This window comes from Diabrotica undecimpunctata, chromosome 9, assembly GCF_040954645.1.
Source record: "Diabrotica undecimpunctata isolate CICGRU chromosome 9, icDiaUnde3, whole genome shotgun sequence".
Lineage (NCBI taxonomy): Eukaryota > Metazoa > Arthropoda > Insecta > Coleoptera > Chrysomelidae > Diabrotica > Diabrotica undecimpunctata.
The window spans coordinates 10,752,074-10,774,617 of NC_092811.1; the positions used below are offsets into that span (position 1 = coordinate 10,752,074).

General features: G+C 34.3%; 1 protein-coding gene across 4 annotated transcripts in view; it reads left to right on the plus strand.

Moving 5' to 3' along the window:
- Ddr (discoidin domain-containing receptor 2) overlaps positions 1-22,544 on the plus strand; it is a 789,300-nt gene that overhangs the window by 681,507 nt on the left and 85,249 nt on the right. The window lies entirely within an intron of this gene.

Genomic DNA, 22,544 nt, shown 5'->3' on the forward strand with positions numbered 1-22,544 from the left:
TTGGTTGGTATTATTATTTAATGTCAAGGCTGATTCGGGAAATTCATTTCGAAATCTAATGTTAGAATATTGCAGAGTTACAAAATGGGAATTAGATTTGTATTTTAGGGTTATCACGCCCTGCTTTATGTCTACTGGTCTGATAAAGTTTTATTATTAGCTGTAATATCCAGTAATCAATATACACTACTCAACAATTGAAGTGGATAATTTTAAAATTTTTTAAAATTGAAGTGGATAAAAAACATATAAAACTTTTTTTAAAATAATTGCCTGTACTATATTCTATATACTATCTTTATTGCCAATATTTTTTGCATGTGGTTTTTTTCTCCCTATTCTTATCGGCCCTTATCTCGTACAAAGAGAGACATGTTGTTCCAAACATGAATATATCATTCGTATAAAAGTGCTTGTATTGGCTTTACCAGTTGTCAATAAGTCAAGAAATCTATTTATCACAAAAACATTATGCCGCAAAGACGTTTAGAACTAGTGCAGCTCGAGCAATTAGGTTGTTGCAACATGCAACAAGGCATAACTCAACAAGAGGTTGCTATGAGGCTAAATGTGTCGCAAATTGTGATAAGTCGTGCATGGATTCGGTATGTAGCAACTGGATCTGCAACATACAGGCATGGCGGAGGAAGAGAACGATCTACAACTCGTCGGCAAGACTGTTTTGTAGTTCTGACGGCAAGAAGAAACCCAACATTCACGGCTTCCAGAATTAACAGTATCTTCAGGCATGCTACTGGGCGAGCGATTTTCAGTCAAACTGTCAGAAAACGGTTACATGCATCAAATTTGAGGGCTAGACGGCAAGCCCAGTAGCATGCCTGAAGATACTGTTAATTCTGGAAGCCGTGAATGTTGGGTTTCTTCTTGCCGTCAGAACTACAAAACAGTCTTGCCGACGAGTTGTAGATCGTTCTCTTCCTCCGCCATGCTTGTATGTTGCAGATGCAGATGAGGCGCAAAATTTCGGGCCAACGCTTTTTAAATTCATTCATTTTTTTTCCAATCCTGAGAAAACTAATAAATATTTTTGAAAAATTTAAACGCACAATGAAAGATTACATCATTACCGAGGGCCGAAAGTCCGTTAGAATAAACAAAAAGTTTTTTTTTGAATGAGATATTTGAAATTAAAAGTCACACTAAATTTTCTCTTCTTTTTCACCCCTTTAACTTACTAAAATAAACCACATAGAAGTTTTCAGGGACTTTCGGTCCTCGGTAATAATGTAATATTTCATTCTGCGTTTAAATTTTTCAAAAATACTTATTAGTTTTCTCAGGATTCGAAAAAAATGAATGTAAAAAGCATTGGCCCGAAATTTTGCGCCTACTCTTAAAATTAGTTTTTTAATAAATGGCGAATGTTATTTGTAAGAGCCTCCGCCATAAATTAGAAACAAAAAACCAGTAACACTAACAACGTTCAGTTATGTCTTAGGATGTTGTCTTGTTGAAGTAGACTCCTTCAATAACAATTGATTCTTCTGTCATTAGCAACCTAGTTAATTTTACTTCATGTTGTTGGATAATTATTGGATGTATTATTTCTGGCAAAATGACTTTGCTAGGAAAAACTTTTCTGTCGCTATGGTCTTTGTGCAATTATGAACATTTGGTATTCTACAATGGTATTGTACACTTTTGGTACAAATTATGTGGTCACTTTTTCCATTGCGCAGCTTTCAAACCATTTGTTATTAACATAATAGGGTGTAGGTCGTAATATTATGATGTGATCTTTATTTGGGATCGGATAAATCTTAACTGAAGTTCATACAGATGTTCATCATTGACAAGAAGCGAATTTCTACGATATAGTTTGAAAAGATTTTGTTTTAAATTATCTAATTCTTTTAACGTGAATAATTCGATGTTTAAAATATTTGTGAAAGATTTATTAAGAATTCGTTAATATTTTGAATGATTACAAAATCTGCAGAAAACTTACTAACTGTTACCCAAAATTTTGCAGTAAAATCGGAAATTATCTGATAACAAATGCTATTTTTGACACGTTGATATATAAAATAATATAGTACCTGGATTTGACCTTATGTAGACTAAGTATACTTGACTTTGACTGTTTATTAATAAACAGATGTAATTGGCAAATTTCAACCCTCCAAACATAAGATGTTTGCTTAGGCTTATTGCCTGCTATGCAAGAATAAGATAAGAGAATATGTCATTTATCATTGTACGTAATATCAACAGTAACATGAATAGTTTAGGAACTTTAAAAGTAACTAAAGAATTTTTAAACAAATTATAAAAATTTTTCTTAAAGTCCCATCGGTAGTAACAAAGCATATTTTTATAATTTGCGTATAAATTTCGTATAAAGTATAAACATTACAACATACTCAATATTATTTTGTCTGGAAATTGTCAGTGAATTATGCCTAATGGGGATACCCCTTAAAAAAATGCGCCTCCAGACTCTACCTCATAGGTGGTCGCGAAAAAGTTCGATAATAATCTAATAATACCATAGGAACGTTAACAAACCAATAAATTATATAAACAAAAAAATATATAGCTTAAAGGTTCGTTTTTATCGTATTCTTATGAGTATTCAAGAACTTGGTCAACTTCAGAAAACTGAGAAAACCCAGAAAAATTAATGAAATTAAACACGTAGTGAAAATTATTCGTTGAAAACCCCCTATAATATTTCCACGGTGTTTTTTTATTGTAAAATGTTATTAACTTTTTATTTTCCATTTTACGATTAAAGTAATAGAAGAATAATAATAGAATAAATTTGTAGACAATTAAATTTTCTACAACTAATGTTTAATAAAATTTTCTGTAGTGTTGCCAATATACGAGATACAACGCGAAAACCCTTTAAACCCCTTATTCCAAGATGTCCCTGCCAACTTCGGTGGACCGTAAAATCTAGAGAAATTAATAACATTAAACAAATTTGTAGTGAAAATTCTTCTTCTTTTATGGCACTACAGCCCAAATTAAGCCTTGTCTCCTTTATTTTTTGTCTCACCCTTGCTTGTCTGTGGCTGATCTGCTCCATACACGGACTCCTAAAAGGGCTTGTGCGTCGCTATTTACTGTGTATTCCCAGCGCTTTCTTGGCTTTCCAACCGGTCTCTTTCCCTGCATTCTAGCATTCAGTGCTCTTTTTGGTAGCCTATCCTCTACCATTCTTATCAAAGGTCCGGCCCATTGCAATCTTTGTATTTAAATGAAGTCTGACAGTGGTGCTTCCTTATAAGTTGATAAAGCTCGTTGGTGTATCGACTTCTGAAGATTCCGTTTTTCCTCAGAGGTCCTAGTATTCTCTTCAGTACTTTCATTTCGAATGTGTCGAGTTTGCTTTTGGATGTTTCTTTCAGGACCTATGCCTCACTGCTATAGCATGCTATTGGTCGAATTAAGGTTTTATAGATTTTCATCTTTGTATTTCGGTAACCATTCTTAGATCGAAATATATGGGAGACGGCAAAATAAGCTCTGTTTGCCTACGTTATTCTCTTCCGTATTTCTCCATCTTCTGATCCATCGGCATATATTTCTACTCCCAGGTATGTAAACTTTCCAATAGTTTCAATGTCATCTTCATTTATAATGTTTTGTGGGACTATATTTCTTCTCTTTAGGAGACATTATTGGGACTGGGACTTTATTTTTGTTTTTTTTGTGTTAATTTCCAGACCTACTCTTTTTGTTTGCGTTTTTAACTCTACGTATGTCTCATGTGCTCCTGTTGTTCTGCTCATAATATTAATATCATCGGCATAAGCGGCCAGTTGAACCGTCTGGTTGGTCAGTAGATTTCCTCGTCCAGTTTGCATTTGCCTAACCGAATATTCCAGTGCCAGGTTAAACAAAGTTGTGGTCCAATATATTGTAGAGTTTGTTCCGTTTGACTGAGTCGTATGCTTGTTTGAAGTCTACAAATACGTTGTGAACATCAATGTCATATTCCCATGATTTACTCAAGATTTGTTTGACTGTAAATATTTGATCCAGTGTCGATCTTTCCCGTCTGATACTCTCCAATAATATTTTCTGCTAGTGGTTGGAGCAGCTGGTTTATAATATACGTGAGGACTTTATATGCTGTACATAGTAGAGAAGTTCCACGGTAGTTTTCTTCCAATCGTCGGGTATTTTCTCTTCTTGTCGTATGTCTTTGATGAGCACGTGGATGTGACTTGCTAGGTGGTCGCAACCTTCCTTATACAATTCTGCTGGTATTTCGTCAACTCTCGGGGTTTTATTCTTTTTTTAGGCCTTAATAGCTTCGAGAACTTCCTCTATTGTTGGAGCTTTTACTCCATTCTCTACTTCATTCTCTTCTACGTGGTTCATACCTCTTTCATCTTCCATGTCTACTTGTGTACCAAGTAGGGTCTGAAAATAATACTTCCAGGTTTCTGTGACTTTCTCTTGGTCACTAATTATTTACCCACTTTCATCTTTACGTAAACTTGTTTGAGGTTTGTACCCACTTTTTATCTTTTTTAGGTATTCGTAAACCCCTATAATTTTGTTGTTTTTGAAATTTTCTTCCATTTTTCCTATTTGTCCATTTTCATAGGTTTTTTTTTATTTATACATATCTTGTCTGCTTTCCGTCTTTCGACTTCAAATGATGTTCGACTTTCCCGTGTTCTTCTTGTTATATACATTTTGTGTGCTTCATTTCTTTCCCCTATTGCTTGTCTGCACTCGTCATCAAACCAAGCTCCTCTTCTTGTCTTTTCTTGTTTCCCAGGGTGGACGCTGCCGCTGTCAGTACTACTGTTTTGATATTATTGCACTTGTTATCTATGGAGTTCAGTTCTAGCGTCCTTAAATCATTTGTGACTTCTTCTAGTGAAAATTACTTTTATGAAAAACCCTCTCTAATATTGCTCTGATGTCATTTTATAGTATAATTGAAGCATGTTTAAAATGTCTTTAAATTATTCTCCTTAGAAAATTAATTTCACGCCGCCTATGTCCATATATTTTGTTAAAAGCCTTAAAAGTAACCCAATAGCAACGAGCGATTCGCAATGCTTTTTTTTAACAATGAAATATTTCGCCAAATGTTCCCTGATCTTTTTATCTATCCTTTGCTTAATAGAAATCTTTCCTAGAAACAAAGGAGTCAGTGCCTATTGTGAAATCTCCGGTCTACCTTCTCAGAAAAGCCGAAGAGTTGGTTTTCGGTGAACGTATAATTCCTGTCGGGAGATAGTGTTTAAGTTACAAAAATGACCCCACTAGCCTTGCTATTTAAATATCAATTTTGCGTGGCACTCTTCAGCCAATACTCCCACCTCTTTTGTATCTTTAGCTTGCCTCAGAATAAAATTCGAATTCATTTTCAAGTTGGTTCCTGTGGGAAGCGGTTTGTTCTCCATCAGACGGCGGTAAGTGTATTTTCAATTCACCCTTATCTATACAAAATATCTTTACACAGTGAGTCCTATATTAACTATTTTCCCTTTTGTCAAACAGACGTGTTTCAATTCGAAGGAACGAAATCACCTCTGTTTGCCGATCGTTCATCTCTACCTTCATTCGTCTCTGCTATTTGACGCCATCATTCAACTTTACGTTCATTTGTCTCTTCATTTATCTATACTACTTACTACTACCTGTGCTGTTCCTGTCTGGTTGTTTCTCTTTTCGACTACCTAAGTCAATTCGAGGGATTACGGATCGAAAACCGTAATTCGTTGCTGTACCTGCCGTCCAATACCAGTTGCCAGGACCCAAGTGCCTTTATTGAGGACGTAACGCCATTACCTGTGTCCACCTGTTGTCGACGGTATTGTGAGTAACTATAAATTTTATTGACTAAAGCTCAACTTCAATACCTAAATAGTAAGAAACTGATTTACAACGTTCGGTTCAGCGACTTTGCTTTATGGTTAAGTTTAACCGAATGAACTATCACGGGTATAAACTTACGATATCATATATACGTACAAATTACGAACCATTTGTTTGATATTAAAGTAGGTTATATTTATGATAAATTTTAGGAATAGATTTGAGGGGATCACGTTCAAAAAAATTTAGTAAATGTTTACGTATTCTCAAGGCATAATAATATTTTATTTTGACGAATATTGACAATTATAATATTCCTTGTTTTTTTCTTGAGAATACTACATTATTCAGTATTATTTTTCAAAAAAGATATTTTGTTGTTGTATTCGATAATAGATTGTGTAATCTATTTAACTGTGCCATAAAAATTGTTATAGTGCATTTTTTTATTATACCTCAATATAACTTTTTTGACGAACTATTTGCTTTTTATATTTTTGCTATGATATGAATTTATATTTTTGTGCAAGGTGTATCTCTTTCAGGCATTTTTATTGATTTATATTATTATTTGTTTTATCATATAACTAGTGTATATGTGTCGAAATATTAAGTGTGTACCGCACAATCATAATACCTTTTCTCACACGGTTTACTTTATTCTCGCGTGATTATCTTACTGTATCCTACCTTTCCTGTTATATTATTCTATATGTCTTAAGGTTTCCCTGTTCCTCTAAAAATAGGGTGGTGCCCAAATAATTCTCTTCTCTTATCTTCTAACTTCTCGTCTCTGTATCTTCAGTACTTCTCTAACTGATTCTTTATATTTGAGCTGTAATAAGAACTCCGACCAAGATACCTCTATCAGACTGAAGCCCGAGCCTAGTACCGTTCTTTGTGTAACCTCTAATCTGTCATTAAAGAGGGTATATAATGACCAGAAAAGAAGTTATACGGCCCAAAAGAAAATTTGTTCAAAAATTTTTAGTTATTTTTATATATAACTTTTTTACTTTTAATTTTACGATAAAAAGTAACAGAAATAAAGTCGTAGAGAATTTAATTTGCTACAAATGGTGTAAATAATTTGCGAGATACAGACACAAACTTGAACTTAAGCTTATACTAACCACTCCGACACATAAAAAAACAAAATTGCGTCCTCTCAAAAATGTAATCTCAGTGTCACTTTCTCTCAATGGACTATTACCAGTATTATCCATTCGCTAGATATTTCTGAAACCCGTTCTTTGTTCGCTACTCGGTACATTAATACTTTTTGAATTTACAGAAAACGATTTAATATATCTACTGTCACTGAACTTATGTTACAAAAAGTCCCGTATAAATCCAACTTTTCCAGCTCTTTATTAGCAACATTAATCCAAAAACTTTTGTAATCAATATTAAAATGAAAAAAAAACATGTAAAATTGGATCTCATTTATAAAACATAAAGCTTCTTTTTTTCCTTTTCAATGGTTTTACTGTAAGACTTTTAAATTACAAAAAAGTTTCGGCATTTGCGATCCGATATCCGTTTTGTGTTTTTTATTTTATCTTTCATTCAAAAAAACTTTAAACAATGCGAACATCCACCGACCCATTAACACTTCTTATCGGCACGATCTACATATAAAAATTTCGAATTTTACAGACTTTTAATTGCTTGCGCGAAGTTTTTCAATATCCATATCTTGAGCGAGATCTAAACTTTTTTAATAAGCCACACTCTGCGTTCTCCACCCACATCTAATACTATTAAAAGGAGCTTATTGGTATATATAGGGTACAACCAGATACTTATTATAGTTGACTTATAGATGTGATGAAATATTCAGGCAGTCGGAAATGGAGTCTGGAGCTTTGTAGCTTCTAGCAGTTGAGAACTTTTAGTTAATTTTCGTCAATTATTAGGCACTTTATTAGTTGTACCTCGGCAAATATTGACTTACATGAGTTTGTCTTGCAGTTTAAAGGTATTATACGTGACTTAGCTACTAATTGTTCCACTATCTCATGAAATTGTAATCGGTTCAAGAAATATGAGCTGGAATTTTATTAATAGTCAAGATGGGATCGGTTTCAAAAGCAATAATATCGATATACGGCTCATAAATAATTGTGACTAAATAAGTAAAACATTGAATTATAAAAATTGCTTTATTGCAGAAATGAAAACTGTATTTTTATGCTTTATCGATATTCTAGATATGTTTTACATAATAGTTTGTTAATCCACCTTTAGATGTTCCCGCTGGTTTGACAAGAAATATAAGCAAATTACGAGTACTGTAATAAAACATATACAGGGTGGTCCTTAAGTATATATATACAAGGATTTCCACAGTTTCCAACCGTTTTCTCCAATTTTTCCTGTTAAGCCAGTCCCCTTCCTGTAGGTTTCTTCTACTTATTGCTTCGTCCACTTCATCTCTGAAAGATCTTCGGGGTCTGCCTCTCTTTCTTCTTCCTATCGGGCTCCACTCTGTTATTCTATCCACCGATTTTGGTCTGCTCTTCTGACATGTCCGTACCAGGTTAACCTCTTTTGATCGATGTGGTCTATTATGTCGGAGTTCCTTCCCATTCTCCCCTTAATCTCCATGTTATTTATTCTATCTCTTCTTGTTACTCTGCAGCTTCTCCTTAGGAATTCCATCTCTGTTGCTCTTATTTTGTTTTTAGTTTTCTTATTTATTGTCCAATTTTCACACCCATAAGTGAGAATACTTCTTGTCATGGTATTATAGATTTTTTTCTTTGTTTTCATGCTGATGTTCTTATCCCATAGTACCGGGTTCAATTTTCGTATGCAGTCTCTTGTTTGTCCTAGTCTATTTTTTATATCTTCCTCCGTTGTTCCTTTGTTTGATATTATGAAGCCTAAATACTTATACTTGTCTGTTCCTTTGATTTGTTTACCTTCGTCTATTTCCAGCTGTTTTATTTCTGTATTCTCCGTTGTTGGGTATTCAGTTTTCTTTAGGTTTATTTCCATCCCATTCTTTGTATATTCCTGCTCCAGTTTTCTCATCATAAAACTGAGGTCATCTTCGTCTTGTGCGATCACTATTTGGTCGTCGGCAAAACTTAGCGTATATAGATATTCGTTTCTTACTGGTATACCCATTCCTTCGCACTTTCTTTTCCATGGTTTCAGGGTTTTTTCCAGGAATATTTTGAACAGGGTGGGGGATGTGAAGCAACCCTGTAGTAGTTCCTTTGTCGTCTTAAATGGACTGCATATTCTATTGCCCGTTTTGATAGCTACTTCGTTATTCTTGTAGAGTGCTTTTACAGCGTTTATTAATCTTCGTGGAACTTCGATGTCTTCCATTGCTTCCCATAGCTTGGTTCTTAAGATCAACAAAAGCCAGATGGACGGATTTATTTTTGACCATTCTTTTTTCTATTAGTTGTTCGACCGTGTAAATGTGATCTAAGCATGCTTTCCCCGCTGTGAAACCTGCCTGGTCTTCTCCGATTTTATCTTGTATATATATTTCTAATTTTTCCTTTATGGTCTTTCCATACAGTCTGCCTATAGACGATATAATGCTGATTCCCCGATAGTTTTCGCAGTTTTTTCTATTTCCTTTCTTGTATATTGATGTGATATATGCTTGGGTCCATTCTGCCGGTCTTCTCCATTCAGTGCTCTCTCAAACATTTTATGTATCATACGGAATAACTTTTCCGATCCGTTTTTTATCAATTCATTTGGTATTCCGCCGGGACCTTCTGCTTTTTTGTTCTTTAGAGTTTTGATCGTTCTTTTTACCTCAGCTAGGCTTAATTCGATTTCGTCATGTGTGTAGATTTCTATTCCGTCTATTTCTGATTTTTTGAATTCGGGGCGGTCTTCGGTTAGCAATTTTTTATAGTATTCTTGCCATTCGTTTTCTTTGATTTGACCGATCTTGATTTTCTCTGTCTTATTTCTTTGGAGCGACTTTAAGGTGCGCCATGACTCTGAATTTCTCGTTTCTCCTATGTGCTGTTCTATCTCTGTGCATGATTTTTCCCATCTTTCATTTTTTTCATTTGCCACTTTTCTTTTCACTTCTTTATTTTTTTTTCCTGTATAGTTCCAAGTCCTCATAGTTTTTTGTGTTCAGGTATTTTATATGGAGTTCTTTTTTCTCTTTTATGGATGTTAGTGTGTCTTCGGTTAATTTCGTAGTTTGGTGGGTGTATTTTTGGTCCACTTCTCCAAGAGCTTCTAGGGCTGCTGTCTTCATGCAGGTTTTTATGTGTTCGTATGTTTGTTCTAATGATTCATACCGAAACTCTTCTAGCTTTTGGTCCAATCTTCGCTTATATAGGTCTTTTATTGAGTCTTCTTCTAATAAATTGATTTTGAATTTCTTTTCTTGTGTTGAGCACGTATTGACAGGTGTAGCCGAAGCCGTAACTTGGTCAGACTCTCCCTGGGTCGGTTTCTGTTGGGTCCATATGAAGGGGAATTCCATCCAAACGATTACTAGTTTGTGATCTGGTCCTTAAGTAATTGTACAAAAAGAAACCGTAGATTCTACACTTTAAAATATTACGATCTAAGCCAAATTGCTTCAATAAAACGTTGATATTAAGAAAGATACAGGGTGTTAAAGTGGAAATTTAAAATTTTAATTTTCGCTATAACTTTTATGTTTGTGAACATTTATGTATTAAAATTCATAACTGGGTACTATTGAACATCGTAAATTATAATTTGATACATGCTTTAATATAGCTGATAGAGGGGGCGCCACATATGCCACATATGTGGCATACATTTGCACTTAACCTTTTTGCTCTTTAACTTACTGGTGTTTGTGATATAAATGGTATACTTGTTAATAACTTCAAAACTCAACAGTTTTCGAGTTAATCGCATTTTACAAATCAACTACATAATTCAGACTTACTGCAATTACTTCAAGCAACGAAAGAAAATTAGACAAGAACATCAATACTTTTGAATGTTGGTATAAAATGCCTTTAATAAAGTTAATAGTTAACGAAATAATGAATAAAATAAATATATTAGCAGGATAGAATAGTAGGATTTGACAAAATAACAGAATAATTGGATTTTACATCAAACATTTTACGTTTTGTATTAAATGAAATTCATAACCAAAATATTTTATTTATAAACCAAATTAAGAAATAGTTAAACTAAATAACATTAAACTTTTTGTCAAAGTAAGTGTTCGATATCTCCACCATTTTCTTTAATTCATTTGTCAATACATTACATAAAAGATCGTCTCATATCAAATAGCATCATTGGTTCGAAAGAAACTGCTGCAGTATTTATAATAAGTATTATAAGTATAATAATAAGTATTCTTCTGGGATTTTTATGCATTAAGTAATTATATGACATCACATGACCTCACCACATGACCAAGGTATATGACTACTACGAACAATCCAACGTTCAGGAAAGTTGTATTTAAGTATGTTCAACAACACACAACATGCTTTGAACTCAACAACAATTAGTCGTTGCGAAAAAAGTATTAATTCACTTAAAATGCCTTGTAACAGGTCATGAGGTACAGATCAAAATATTATATTAAATTTTTATAAACCCTATATTCGATTTATTATAGATTACTGCTATTTGTTATATGGGTCAGCTAGCATAACTAATTGACATATACTTGATAGAATCCAATTTGAAGCTTTGAAAATTGTATTACGATTAATGAAAAGCACTCCAAATGAAGCCACTCTGGTTCTAACCTCTGAAAACCCACTCTCATTACCCTGAGAATATCTGACAAGCAAATATTTTCTAACGCAACATTATGGCTTCATGTATAATGCAAAAATAATTATTTAATTGAGTGCCTACTATAGGAAATCAACTAACACTTTAATTATTATAGACAGGTTTGACTATGAGATCTGAATTATACAACCTACATAAAATATTCTATATAATTTAATATTTCATCAGTTGATTTCCTATAGTAGTGTCAGTTGGACCTTTGGTCAATGCTTAGTTTTATAGAATTTTGAAATGTGCAGATTACATTTCTATAATTGTGACTGCCCATCCAAGCTGTCATATGTCACATGTCACCTTAACGTTTCTATTAAGACCAGGAGCCATTCTCTCTCCTGATGCCAACCATAATGTAGCTTCGCCTATTTTAAAAATTTTAAACTGTTACTCCTTGTGTCTTCTTCTTCTTAGCCTTCTGTCGTCCATATTTGGACATAGGCCTCTCCCAAATCCTTCCATCGGTCTCTATCTTGAGCAACATATTTCCAATTTGTTCCGTCTATTCTTTTAATACCATCAATCCATCTCATCTGTGGTCTTCCTCTTGGTCGTTTACTTTCGTGAGGTCTCCTCCAATGTTGTATTGTAGTATTCCAACGTTGGTCCTTTTGCCTAGCAGTGTGGCCCGCGAAGCTCAATTTAAGTTTGGCAATTTTTGTTGCTATGTCCTCTACTTTTGTTTTGAATCTTACCCAGTCGTACCTCTTTTTATCTGACAGTCGTATACCTAACATTCCTCTTTCCATTGTTCTTTCTGTTGTGGCTAGTTTATTCATGTTTACCTTGGTTAGGGTCCAGGTTTGACATCCATATGTCATGATAGGAAGGATGCATTGGTTGAACACTTTGCTCCTCAAGTATTGGGGTATTTTACGGTTCTTAAGTATCCAACTAAGATTTCCAAATCCTGTCCATGCTAGTCTTGCTCTTCTAGTAATTTCCGCACTTTGGTTCTCTTTGTCGAGTCTCAGGATTGGGCCTAGGTAGATATATTTCTGGATTTGTTCTATCTCACCGCCATTTATAGTTAGACGTCAGGGGTCATCTGTGTTTGTCATTACTTTTGACGTGACAACGTCTTAAATTAGGTTGTGGCTCGGAGTCATTCATGAAAAAGTGTAACGCCCGCTCACGTCTGTTACAGTGAGTCACCGAACGAGAGAGAGGCCCGCCGGACCGGCGAATGCCTTGCGTCTCTCTCCCACTCAAACATAATCGGTCCGCTGCGCGCGCAGCACTAGAGAATTAGGCGCGTTGAATCGGTGCGTGCTTCCGTGCTTTTGTCTCTGTCAGTGTTGTTCCGTCTACCGATTTTTCGCTAGATCTACCGAATTTGATTCCTATCTACCGATCTACCGAACTGCCCCTTGAATCTACCTAATTTTAAAACAAATATCACAATGACTTGAAAATAAATTCGGATAATACAATTTATCTTTTTATTTCTGTTACCATCAAAAAACTTTTCAGTGTAACCTAATACTTGGTATTTTTAATACGTTTGTATTAAAATTCATTTGATACTTCCTATAGTGTTTAAAAATATATTTGCAAAGATGCAAAGAAAGCGAAATACCCCGAGATTCAAGTTCGTAATTTTATACCTAATAATAACATATTGTATAAACATCATTCCGTAATCATAATCATTCACACACGTCTCTTCAATTCTCAAAGAATCTCAAGTATCAAGTGATAAGTTATTAGCTAAATGACGGTGTGTGTGCTGTCGGTTTTCTTTGACTGCCGACTTAATCCATTAGCAGATAATGGTTGTTACATCTATTTGAACCAGAACGTTTTAACTTTCTGTAAATATTATGACCTATAACTATTTCTCAAAATATTATTAAACCTTATTTGTATCATAATAGCTGATGTGAGCATTTGGTCCCAATAATTTGATTCTTTATTTATTAAACAAAATTCAATGAATTATGGTTATTTCTAATAATTAGTTCAGCATAATTATTTAAGGTCTTTAACTTTTGAACCATTAAGTCGCCACCATAATGGGAAACTTTTCAATTTTTAGTTTTATGGAAAAAAGTTATTCTTTCTAAAAAGTTCTGAATGATCTAAAACTTAGAATACAATCATCAGATATTAAATTTTTTTAGTAATATAGGCAGTTTATCAAAAAATATGAATTTTATGTTCATATTTTTTGACAAACCTCGTGTATATGGCTCAAAAAATTTAATTGATGATTGATTTTAGGTTTTAGGTCATAAAACTAAAAAAAAATTCCATTATGGTGTTCACTTAATTGGACGCACTGTATTATAATATATATATATATATATATATATATATATATATATATATATATATATATATATATATAATTTACGTCATTGCATATGATCTACCGAAATCTACCGAATTTTGCCGAAGGCATCTCCCGATATTGGATAAGCTCCACGGAACATCACTGGTCTCTGTCTTTCTCGAGCGTTCTTGGCGTTCAAGACACATTACAGCAGAAACACTTCCTTTCATTTCATATTTCTCCTATCATCGTCCTATCCTCAACAAAATCACTCAAATAGAAATTAGTTAAGTTTAAGTTTACATGTACAATGTTTTAGTAAACAAAATATATTTCTATAGTTAAAATTTGTGCAATTCTTATTTTCATTCAATTCCTTGTTCCTATTGTGCAATTTAATAATATTCATATCAATAAATATTCTACCGAGAAAAAGACGTTGTCACGTAAAATCTTCGCCCGTAAAACCGACTTTACAGGCAACCGATTTTTTGTTTTTTTCGTATTCATTTTTAAGCCGATGCATTGGGAGCTGGCTGCTAGTTCCCCCATCATAATTTGCAGTTCCTCGAATGTGCCCGCTATAATCACTATGTCGTCAGCGAATCAGAGGTGGTTTAACTTGTTGCCATTAACGTTAATGCCATAGGTTGACCAATTTGTAGTTTTGAAGACGTCTTCTAGGGCTAGGTTGAAAAGCTTTGGCGATATTACGTCTCCTTGTCTCACTCCTCTCTTAATGGGGATGGGATTTGTATTTTCGTCTAGTTGTACTATCATAGTTGAATTTTCATATATATTATGTATTAGTTGCCTATATCTCGAAGCTGTTCTACAATTATTAATAGCTTGTTCTATGTCCCACTTCTCGATACTATCAAACGCCTTTTCATAGTCGACGAAGGCAAGAAATACGGGTAGTTGGTATTCATTTGTCTTCTCTATCAATGTTCTCATTGTCAGCAGATGGTATGATGTACTATATCCTTTGCAGAAGCCAGCCTGTTCAACCAGTTGGTAATTATCTATTTTGTAGGTTAACCGGTTATTAATAATTTCCATAAATAGTTTGTATACTTGACTGAGCAACGATATAGGTCGATAATTCTGTAGATCACATTTGTCCCCTTTTTTGTGTAAGAGTATTACTAGACTCTCGTTCCAGTCTTTAGGGATCTTGCTATTATAGAGACATCTATTAAATAGCTCTGTTAGTACAGGGATTGTTAATGTCTTGCTTGTTTTCAAGAGCTCGGCAATTATACCGTCGTGTCCTGGAACTTTATTATTTTTTAGCTCGTTTAAAGCTCTTTCTATTTTTGTGTCCTTGTGTAGTGTAGTGTAATGTACAATTTTATGTTTATAACATTCTCAACAGATTGTTGGATAGGCCAAAATTCACAAAATGCTCCTGAAGATGCTCTAGGAATCGAAAGTACTTGAGCAAGATTTAATTAATAAACTGAGCTCGATATCTGCCTTTAATTTGATCAAATCAAATATTCTATTTGTTAAACATACAAAATATTCTCAGCTCGCCAGATCAATTCCAAAACCTTATTAATTTCATCTGTGAAACCAGGTTTACCAGCAAATTTAGGAGAAGAAACGTACTTTAGAATTATATTTTTAATATTATTACTGTATATTCTTGTAATGTAATGTAATAAAATATTTTTACGACAACATATTGCATTTAACGGTCGAAAGTGTAAGTTATTTTCACACAGAATAATAATATGCGAGTGTGTTTACTTCATCTAGTGAACTAAAAATGCAAATTTTGTGCAAAATATAGAAGTATTTTCTTTCGGTTAGAATCTGTGTAAATTTCTTTAGAGTTTATTCAGTATGTAAATCAGAGCCTGTAAATTTATTACTGTATTCATTACACGTACACAGTCGGCTCTGTGTAGTGTTATGTGTATTTGAGTTCCAGCTTCTTTCATGTGTAGATAATGTCGAACGTGTACTGTGATCTCAACGTACGGGAAGTATAAAGTTATATATTACATTTTGTGAGTTTCTAAACCATGTTTCCGAGCGACAAACTTCGCTTCTGAAGAGGAAGTTGGGATAAAAATATTAAGGTGAATACACTCAGAAAATTGTTATCTTTTAGGTAAATAGAATAACCGGGAAAATATGAAAAGATGTGGCAAGTATTTATTAAAGATTCTCCAATATAAATTTATGTAACAACATCATTAAACAAACCTAGTTGTAGTGAAAAGTAGTCCAAGTGGAAATAAAAGTAAAGAGTAAATCGTATATATGTAGTGTGGCAGGAAAATAGATCTCACAGAACTCTTGAAAATTACAAAGCTGTCAAAGCTATTGCCTTCCAATAAGGACTTTGACAGTTAAAAGCTTTATTTTTGAAGCTATAAAAACATATAGTTAAATGGATGTGATGGGTAGCTCTTTCGGGGCGACAGACTCAGTAAAACACAGGTTTGAAATAAAAATAAATCTATTAATTTAGTATATCTACAATAAATAAAAATAAAAAGGAATTCTACGTTGTATACTTGTACAATGAATAAAACTGAAACGAATTCTACGTCCCCGTCTGGATCTCGCGATGGACGAAGTCCTCGGCGAACGTCTATAAAAGAAAAGAAATTAATTAGTACTAATAAGAAACGAAATGGGGGAAATCGATCGCGCGCAGATTTATACTCGCTTTCGCTTCAATTCAGCGAAAGCTCCGAATACGCTCGCAAACAAAATATTTAGCTGTGCAGACCCATGGCAATGTTCAATACACAATACCGACGGGTTCCGCTTGGCTAAGGACAGAGTATGATCCTCAATACGGAAATCTCTCTGTCCCGGTTGGTTCTGTGCAGATCCGCGGTAATACTCAATACGCAACACCGATGGGTTCCGCTTGGTTAGGGACAGAGTATGATCCTCAATACGGAAATCTCTCTGTCCGAGATGGCTCGCAGGTTCACTACACCGGCGAGTCAGGGAGCCTAGAGCGCTAGTTACAAGACTATCTAATTCCGCTATTCACACGCCTTAAATAGCCGTTCTGAATCCCACTACGCCGTCACGTTGTAGAAGTGGATGCGCAAATATTGACACTCCCACGGTTCGACTGTTAAACGATCAGAGCATCGTTACATGGAAATCTATGTTTGCAATTAATTACATAAAAGTAAGGTTATCTGCTGTTTTTAATAAAACCACTTTTCAACATAAAGACACGATATTCTTAGTCACCACACACTATAGCCAGCAAAATTCATCCGAAATAGATAATCTCCCAGCTAAACTATATTATAAATGCGGTGGCCAAGACTCAACAGTTTATAAAAGAAACAAAGACACATAAGTCTTGGACAAATAAGATTGGAATATTTTGAACCATATACAAAAAAGGAGATATCTTTGAATGCTCTAACCACAGAGGAACTACGCTCCTAAATGCAGCGCATACAGTATTCGTGCCATCGTATGGCAGCATATGCAGAACGAATAATCGGAAATTACCAGGCTGGTTTCAGAGGTGGTATATTGACAATTCATCACTCGATGTAATAAAAAACTTCACGATAGAATTCAATACCATTAAGCAAATAGTAGTAAACAATGGGTATACCGAACAAACAATATACAAAATTTTACAGAAACTGCATAAAAAAGTCCTGAATTACCTTGTGGTGTAAATTAGTATTTCCACCAGCGGAGAAAAAACGAAATACCTTCTACTCGATTACATATTGAAGCAAGATATCAACAAAAATATCCAATCACATAAGAAAAAAAAGAATAACACCAGCTTTTAGAACAAACAACAACTTAAGCAAATATATTAAGAACAAGATCCAGAAGAAAAATCACTTACACAATGGTGTATACAAACTTAAATGTGGCGACTGCTCAAAAATATACATCGGTCAAACTGGTAGAACTTTTAATAAACGTATAACAGAACACAAAAGGGCTTTCAATAATAGAAAACTAGATTCTACGTACGTACTACACCTTCTAGACCGTAATAATTATTTTAATGACCAATTTTAAATTCTTCACATTCAAAATAAAGGCCTTAGTGTTGAAAACAAAAGTGTTCAGGGTTTTGTTATTCGATATCTCTTATAAGACTTCTTTGCAAAAGTTACCAATATGTAATCCTAGTAAGTTTTTAAATATTTAAAAGCTGTAATACCTGGAGGTTGTAAGATGTAAGTCGTATACGGAGGTTGTTTTAAGATGTGATGTAACTCTATTAATTTAATGCTCACACAAGTTGAGTGACCGTCGTGCATTAGTAAAATGGGACGGTATGGATTAATTAATGACAAAAAGCTATTTGTGAAATAATTTTTAATCACAAAAACTAAGCGGAGGCTTTTAGACTTGAAGCATATGCTTCCAGCCAAACAGTGATGTTCTTGTTTTCAGACTTCAGAGGCAAAGATTGTTCTAGTGTGTCAGTGCTTCTTTTTCGCACCGATCATTTTAGTTTTAGACTTCTTCGTCTTCTTTCTTCTTGTATGTAGGCTCTTAAACCTGTTTCTTTTTCAATATTAGCCTACTAAATTGTTTAAATTATCGCACCACCTTTTTTTGGTCTGCCAATACTTCTTCGTCCATTTGGTGACTTATCTTGTGCCATTCGTACTATCCTATCCTCTGCCATTCTACTAATGTGATCGTTCCACTCCTGTTTCCGTTTTTTATCCATCCATTTATACCTTCTATATTGCATGCTCTTCGTATGTTTTTGCTTCTCTCCTTATTCAACAGACTTTTCCCTGATATTCGTCGAAGTATTCTCATCTCTGTTGTTTCTAGTAGTCGTCTCGTTGTAGATGTGTCAGGTCTTGTTTCCGGCGTGTACTTTAATATAGGTCTAATTGCTGCTTTATATATTCTTGTTTTTGTGTCTTGTCTTAGGTGTTTGTTCTTCCAGATTGTGTTATTAAAAGATTCCGCCACTTTACTTGCTTTTAAGCTTTGTTGTCGTACTTTTTCTTCGACATCTCCGTAACTAGTTATATGTATTCCTAGATATCTAAACCTTGCTTCCTGCTTTAATATTTTCCCGTTAATTTCGATTTTACATCGTAGTGGGTATTAAGATGTTGTCATACATTTGGTTTTTTCTGCTGATATTATCATATTGTATTTCTTGGCTGTTGTATTGAAGATGAGTGTTAATCTTTGGAGCTCATCTTCTGTCTCGGCGATTAATGCGGTCGTCTGCATAAGATAATATTTGGATTTCTTTGTTCCTCATTCTGTAACCATGACCTTTACGTACTGCTTGTATTATTTCGTCCATTATTATATTAAAGATAAGTGGGCTCAGAAGGAGACCGACCCTGGCAAGGTACGGTTAAGTTGTACTGATATCGTACTCCTAGTTTTTAATAAAAACAAGTGGTTTTACTAAATAGTTTTTTAAAATTAAAGTGTTTATCTACTAGATACTACTAAGTAAGTCATCTATACGTAATTATTATTTTATTATTGTGAAAAGAAAACGTCAAATAATAAATATACACTACCGTACAATCATTTTGTGAGGTTAGCTGCTATAAGTAGCTTATAGTGGCATGCGATTGGTTTTTCATTTACCAGAGTCGGAGTAAGGCCTTCGCCACCGCAGCTTAAAATGACTTCACACAATGTAAACACACCTTCCGATCTAACCAGTCCAGTAAATCAACGTTCGAATATCACAAACAGTTATGCTTCAGCCGCTTCACATTCTTTTCCGAGTAAGAACCAAGCAATTGTATTTAGTTGTATCGATAATGCTAAACTGCAGGATTATCTCATTCCTTTAGGTACAATCATCAACCCAAAAAATATTATTTTTTCATCTAGATTATCTCATAATAGAATCTGCATGTATTTGGCAAACAAAACCGTAGTAGATAACTTCATGACACAACATGGCTCTATAGAAGTACTCGGCGAAGTTGTAACAGCACGAAGACTTGTCTCTCCAGCAGAAAGACTAATCTTGTCTGGAGTCTGCCCGTCAATTCCTCATCAAGTATTAGTTGAAGAATTACAGAATATCGGTTTAAAGCTTATTTCCCCAATAACATTTCTAAAAATTAGCTCGACTCTTCCCGAATATAGTCACATATTGAGCTTTCGGAGGCAAGTTTATATAAGCCCTATAACATCACCAATTCCAGATTCTATTCTAATAAATTTCGACCAAACACCTTACCGCATATTTTTGTCACAAGGTACACTCACCTGCTTTATTTGCAAAAATACAGGACACATATCATCCCAATGCAAAAACAGTTCAGTAACGGAATCAACTCATATCGAGTCAAACAATGAAGTACCAAATCAAACAGCTTCAACAAGTATACTACATAAGGTACCAAACACCCAGCAGTCATCAAGTTATCCATTATCAAATCCGAGCATATCACCTACACCTACAAATCTCCACGACAAAGAAACTACTAATACTCCTACTCATAGCAACACTTTTAATCAACCTCATTCAGCGGCAATACCGTTTTCACAAACTTCGGAAGCAATATTTTTCAATCTATCAGTTTTTTTTTCCATTAGATACAACTGCAGAAAGTTCTAATAAAACTGATACATCACCACAATTTTTTGAAACAACCATTTTAACCAATCTTACAAATAAAACTACAAGCTCGACTTCTGTCACTACCAATGAGTTTGCTCCAGTACTTCCAAATGTAATAAAGCCACATCATCTAAGTGAAAACTCTAATAGCAATTGCGAAAACGCAAGTTCTTCCATAAAACGCAGTATTGGTGAGATCGACACGCCTCCTTCAGATTCAGCAATTTCATCAGATAATCTGTTTGCAAAACCCAAACTCTCTCAACCAAAAAAAAACCGCGCTCATCTAAAGTCCAATCTACACGGGAAACTCTTGAAAATTTCATTGATAATCATACCCCACCATTCGTTTTAAATTTCCACCAATTGTCCTTACTGATTGAAATGTCCAAGGCTCCCCCGACGCTATTAGCGTCGTTAAAGAATTTACAACTGATATGGCTGGTTTACTCCATCTTTTACAAAGCAGCTATCAATATGCAAATGATAGATCTACAAAAAGCAAGTTTACAAAACTTCAAAAGAAACTACACAACCACTTAGAGAAAGAGATTTCTGACTTAGATAGTGACTCTTCTGTAGACAATCGTTCAATATCATCTAACTCTAAATCTGTTAACAACATTCAACTCGATACTTCAATGGAACATTGATGGATTCTTCCCTCGTCTCTCTATGCTACAGCTTCTTTTATCTGTCAAAATTCATTAAAACACATCTTTCCGAACCATCTTTTCGAAAAGTTGCTAAAATACTAGCTTTGCCAAGATCATGAACATGGAAGAAGCGTCCAATTTTTATGGGTTCCCTCACACGTCGGAATAACAGGAAATGAAGAAGCTGACATGATTGCACGAGAGGCAATTTTAAGTGATTTGTCGGAGCCGATAGACAAGTGTGTTTCCAGTGACTTAAAAGCTTATTTTAAAAATAAAGTGTGTTTATGGCGAAATGAGTGGTCTCAAACTAATTCCAATTTAAATAAAATTAAAAATAGTATGTCTCAGTGGTTTCCATCTTCGCGCAATAGACGAGAACAAATTGCGGTTGCGCGTTTACGTCTAGGACATACCAGATTAACGCACTCCTACCTTTTCACAAAGAAAAATCCACCTATATGAGATCAGTGTAACGTCCGATTAACAGTCGAAGACTTTTTAACAATTTGTAGTAAATATGACCAAGAAAGACAGCGCTACAAGATCCCAAACGCTCTACCACAGGTTCTAGGTCAAAACTGTTTCCTGTGACAATATAGTGAATTATCTCAGATCCATAAACATTTTGTATAATCTGTAGCTGTTTAACTTTGTTATTTATATTTTGTTCCGTCGCTAATAACCTTTTGGTGGATGCGACATCTTTTCCTAATAAAAAAAAAATAAGTGGGCTCAAGGAGTCACCCTGTCTGACTTCGCTTTGTACTGGTATACACTGTGTTAGTTTTCCATTTATCTTTGCCTGTATTCGATTATGTAAGTAGATGTTTTCGATGGTTTGTATAATATTGATTGGTATGTTTCTTTTATACAGTAGGTGTAAGACGTCTTCGACTTGGATGCGATCGGAAGCCTTTGTTAGGTCTATTTGGTACATTTCTCTTGTAGAGTCGTTTTACAATGATTCTACATTAAATTTTTCCTCGGTGATTTTCTGTAGAAAATATTTTGGTGTGATTTTCATTATTATTTTTGCTAGTACTAGTTTGTGTTCACTCCCTGCGTCTGCTGAGTTTAAAGTTCAGATATCTAGAATCTACTTTGAGTGGATTTTTCTATTAGTGACTACAAAATCAATCATAGATTCCATAGACTTATGGTCGAAAAATGTATTATTGATTCTCAGTTCATTAAAAGCACAAAGATTAGCCATCAGTTCTCAATTTGTGTTGACATGCTTTTCATTAAATCTTTGTTTTACTCGACCTATTTCATTTCCAATTCGTGCATTAAGTGACCCATAAGAATGAAGGGTTCTTCATGAGGTATTTTATCTAGGATGGTTTGCAATTTTTCGTAGAATGCCTCTCGTTTCTTCTTAAGTTTGCAATAGTAGTAGTTTTAGACGGATGGATCAATATAACAATTC